The sequence below is a fragment of the Papaver somniferum genome, chromosome 3 (genome assembly GCF_003573695.1).
Source record: "Papaver somniferum cultivar HN1 chromosome 3, ASM357369v1, whole genome shotgun sequence".
NCBI classification, from domain to species: Eukaryota; Viridiplantae; Streptophyta; class Magnoliopsida; order Ranunculales; family Papaveraceae; genus Papaver; species Papaver somniferum.
In genome coordinates this window covers 216,033,132-216,038,232 of record NC_039360.1, presented here as the reverse complement: position 1 = coordinate 216,038,232, position 5,101 = coordinate 216,033,132, and positions in this window count along the sequence as shown.

Here is a 5,101-nt window from a genome sequence, read left to right as displayed (position 1 = left end):
TCATTTGCTGAAGCCAATGGCGCTTTGCTGATAAGCTGCAAGCCTTTATCTTTAGCTTTCCTTTTCAGTAATAACTCATCTCGTACCTGATTCTCTTATGCATCCGCTAAAGCTAAGAAAGCGTTGATTCCACCACGGATGACTCCCAGATGATGATCGAGAGACATACAATGTATCAGCTTTCCAGCGTCTCTGAAAGGTTGACAGGCCCTAGCCGGCCGACCATGCCCTAGTCGTGGCCAGTCCCACACACCCTTATTTTATTATTATTATTATTATTATTTGTTTCCTTCATCTCATGGAAACTCCTTCACTTCAAGGAAACTCCTTGATTTCATGATATTTCCCTAAAATCACGAGAATAATATAAAATTAGGAAAAGTGCCATGGGACCGGGCTTATTGGCCGGCCGTCCATGCCTTGGCCATAGTCGGTCCCATACTTCATGATTTCTTATTTTATTATTATTATTTCTATCATCTCATGGAAATTCCTTAACCTTATGAAACTCCTCAATTTCGTGGTATTTCCTTCATATCAAAGAAATTACATAAAATTGGGAAAGGTGTCACGGGACCGGGCTCGCTAGCCGGCCGGCCATGCCCTACCTGTGGCCGGTCCCGCACCTTGTAATCCCTTATTTATTTATTATTTCCATCGTCTCATGGAAATTCCTCAGTTTCAGCAAAACCCTGAATTCTTCATATTTTCTCTAATGTTGCTCAAATGCGCATCAGAAAATGTCAAAACTCTCAGAACTGAGACAGGAAAATTTTGGTGACATGAGCTTATTACCTTGACTGACCAAGGTTGGCTCTTTGGCTTACAAGAGGCCAGTCCCACACATTTTCATCATTTGACCTAATTTGTTCACATTAAGTTCAAACTCTTCCAAACAATTTGGAATTTCATAAAACGATCGTCAGTCGGTCCCATGACCAACCAAGGTCGGTTTCATGACCCATTGGTCGGTCCTTCATCTCTTCATAATTTATTAGGTTTTATCACATAAGGTTCAGATGAACAATATTTTAATGAAAGATTAAACCAGCATTTAATCCTCTTTTCACCAACCGGTCTTCAAGAGACTTTGGTATTTTGCTCACTTGAGCATCTGGGCGTTACATGGTCTACTCATCATCCCATGTAGCCGGTCCCTCCTTCACTCCGTGGTTGATTTTCAATAAATCAGCAATTGATCGAAATTAGGGTTTTCGAATCCAAGGTTCATAATTCCAGATTCAAACGCTAATAATTTTACGTTGATCCCATGATCAACATTCTAATTAATTATACTCGGTTCAGTTACCAGTATTTTAAAAATAATATTTTGTTTTGGTCCTGCTACCAATAATTCATCAAACGAGCAACATTTGCTCAGATGAGCAATATTTGCTCAGACAAAGGAATATTGGTTCAACTATCAATATTCAAAATCCATCGATTGAGCAATATTTGCTCACCTTAACTATCAACATTTACTCGAGAATTATACCTCTGTCTCAACAGACGCGTTCAATTCATGAGTCTTAGAACATTTTAAAATCACGTTCGACTCAGCAATACAAGGACTCATCGTCCCATAAAGTCATCAATTGACTAACTAAATACACGTCTGCCTTGCAGACTCCACAATCACGAGACATCAATCGTTTCACATGGGGGGATATTAACTAGGGTTTTGGTCTGGAGGTCTACGACACGAGTGTTCATACACATGATGAGAATGTGAGCAAGTCGTGCAATCAGTTGGAGAAGTTAGAAAAGTAGTGGATGGAGAATCGACCAAGTATCCGCACGATAAGCAACTGGTTTTAACACGATTTCCACTTCCCCACTCTTTGACTCCAGCAACTGTCACACTTCATGTGATCAAGGTGTTTATAATTCTAGCAATATAAATAAGTCTCTGAATCATGATTGAAAAACAAGACAATCTCTCGTCAAACAGACAACAAGAGATTAAGAACTCAACATCTGAGCAATTACTCTCAACAGAGCAAATTCAATCAATCAGAACTTATCTTATTTTTTCTCGCAGAATATGCAACACACCTACAATCTTCGATCACCATTGATCTCACACATTTTTCAGCTTCCCTCCTACAGATCGACCCATCCTCTCTTGTGACCGAATTGACTCTGGAACGACCATTGTCTTGGTTTAGGCCGGAGTCCTACAGATTGATCTCTCGAAATTAAAGCACCCCCTTCTTGCAGTACATCTGGGTGAGGTTAAACATTTCGCTCGGTTCAAGGAGTCTCCTCCGCACGGTCGCCTCTTCAATTCCGTAAAAATCGACAAATCATTTTTTCCCATCTACAAAGGTATATTGTTTTCTACTGCATCCTTGATGGTGTTGATCTTTTGACGAAGCCACTTCAAGTTAAATCCGAGTTCCTCAGTTTTCTCTAAATTGTACTCCAAATCCAAGAGTACATCTCGAGTAACATTGCTTCTATCTCTTGTGCGGATATCATCTTCAACACACAAGATAGATTATACTTGCCTGGTCAAGAAGTAACTACGCTCTGGTTATTTGGTAACAACGATATGGCCATACATCTTCCACAACTTTTCATACATAACAACATATCAGATGGGAACACTAAACCCACCAACTGATGTGTGATATGGAAACGACTCACCAAATGGGGGATCAAAAAAATCCCTGCATTTGGGTATTCATGCACTATCATGCAGTTCTCAATCACTGGAGAAACTTCAACAATCATTGGAACAGTTTCCTCCGGAGCAGTTTCTTCCATCCTTAACTCGATTTCTTCCGCTTCTGGAGTAGCCACGGTTGGAATCTTGGTTCCTTCAACGATATCAGCGACGAGAATCTCATGGCCTTGAAGTGCAGGGTAGGTTTCTCATTATCAACAACTTCGAAGTTGCTCGAATCATCATTATTTGCTCCACTATTCCCAACTTCGACATTTGGTACCTAATGTGAAGATTACATGGGATTAGAGAAATCCAAGCATGAAAACCAAAGACAACCGTAAAATCCAGCATGCTCAGCAATGTCGAAATCACCATTAGCAACGCCACTATCTCCGTTCGGTTCTGAGTTTTGAAAATTCTCCATATCCCCATGCCTCAAAGAAGAGTGTGCTTCATCAACATGTTGCTTGTCCACAATAATTTCCTCATGGATACATCAACAACGGGTATTATTAATTCGTCCAAAAAGGTACTATGATCGTTTGCACAGAAAAGGGATACTTACATCGACTTCTACGTCAACGCTGGATTCCTGAATTGTTTGACCAGGAGCAAAACGAAGACCGTCAATGATCGATGGAGCAAAATTCTGAAATTTAACAAACATTTGTTTATGATCCTAATTTTACGGACACGGAAAGTTGTTAGAAAAAAATGCTAACAACTTACCAAGGAAGTGGCTGGGGACTGTACATCATTCGATATTATTTTGTACTTCATCTTGCTTCTGCCTTCTCCACCCTGGGACTGTCTTGCACCTCCGAGAAGTCTACATGGATTCGAGGTCTCATGATGCGCCCATCCTGATGAGGATTGATAAAATGGTCAAGGTACGATTATCATGCTTCTACCAAAATTATATATATATAAAAAAAAAACTTACCTGTGAACATTCTGGAGACGTATTTCTTTTATCACCACTGCAAAAATACTTCAATCTTGGGCGGTCAAAAATTACATCAGGGAAACTTTCGTACTGGGGACTTAATATCCATTGTGAACTTATATAAGCGCTCAAGTTGCTCACGCCAGAAATCAACGTAGCCTGGAGTCGCATAAGTCATTCGGTTGGAACAAGGAAACAAATAATTATTTCCTTCCACATGCGTGCAATCTATATGAGCCTTCAGATACTCAACAGCCGGCTTATTTGTTCGATGACTTGGAGAAATTGATCAAGACCCATTTGTCTAGTGGTGGATCTCTAAAAGAGTCACAGAAATGATACCTGCAAGTGCACAGGGTCTGTTGTAGTGAGTGTGCAAGGCATGGTCGAACCACAGAGACTAGGGTGTATGGTTGAAGTTTTTAAGCTAGTTATATAAATTAACAGAGAACAAAGGCAGTAGCCAAAGGCAAGGCAGTAAAGAAGTTGTGAAGTAAAATGCAAGACTGTAAAAGTAAGAGCAACAACAACAAAAAGAGGCAGTAACAAAGGCAGTGATAAAGAAACAAAGAAACAGTGAAACAATGACAAACAAACCAAGGCAGTGAGCCAAGGGCAATGAGTAAAGATTACAAAGGCAGGTCCTCCAGCTATGTTCTTGTCCCTTGTTAGTTATCAGTCAGCTTCTAGGCTTTCTGAATAACTAGATGACAGTTGCGGTTCAAAGCCGGCTGTTCATCTAAGGGTTGGTCTAGAAAGGAGGCTAAAGGCACTAAGATGAATTCTAAACCTTGTGATAGTTGGGGCTCTGACACTGCAACTACCCGCAGAGAAGCTTGCTTAGTGTTTTAACAACCTATAAGGATATTCAATCCTAGACAATTCAAGCACAACAAGATCAAAGCATGGATAGGATAAAAACAATTGAAATTTACAACATCATTTAAAGTAAAAACTAACCCTTGAGGCACTGGCTATTCCAGTCCTCTTGGGTGAAGCACTGGCTAGTCCAGACATGTCTTCTAACACACACCCACACATCATATTTATAGTTACAAGCTTCAATTATGGTTCTACACAAGTTTTCCCCAAATCCCCAAAAACAGCAGAAATTAGGGTTACTGATTTACCTAATTTGATGGGATGATTCGTTCCCATGTCTTCGACCCATCCTTCCTCTGCTCTTCCTTCTCCATCTCCTGTTCCAACTGCTCCTCTAGCTCGAGCTATTTTATCAATTTCTCTTCTTTCCTGTCTCTGAAACCCTAGGAGAGAAATTGGTATGATAGCTGGCTAGAAAGAAGGGGAAATAGATGGGGTTCCATTAGGTAATAGCCATGATGGATTTTGGTGGTGGTTGTGGCAGTTGAGGAAGGTGGTGGTGATGATGGTGGTGCGGCAGGGTATGGTGGTGTTGCAGAGGGTGAGGGAGAAAGAGAAGAAGTCGATGGAAAATGGATTGGGGTGCGTTTTTTTTGGGTATA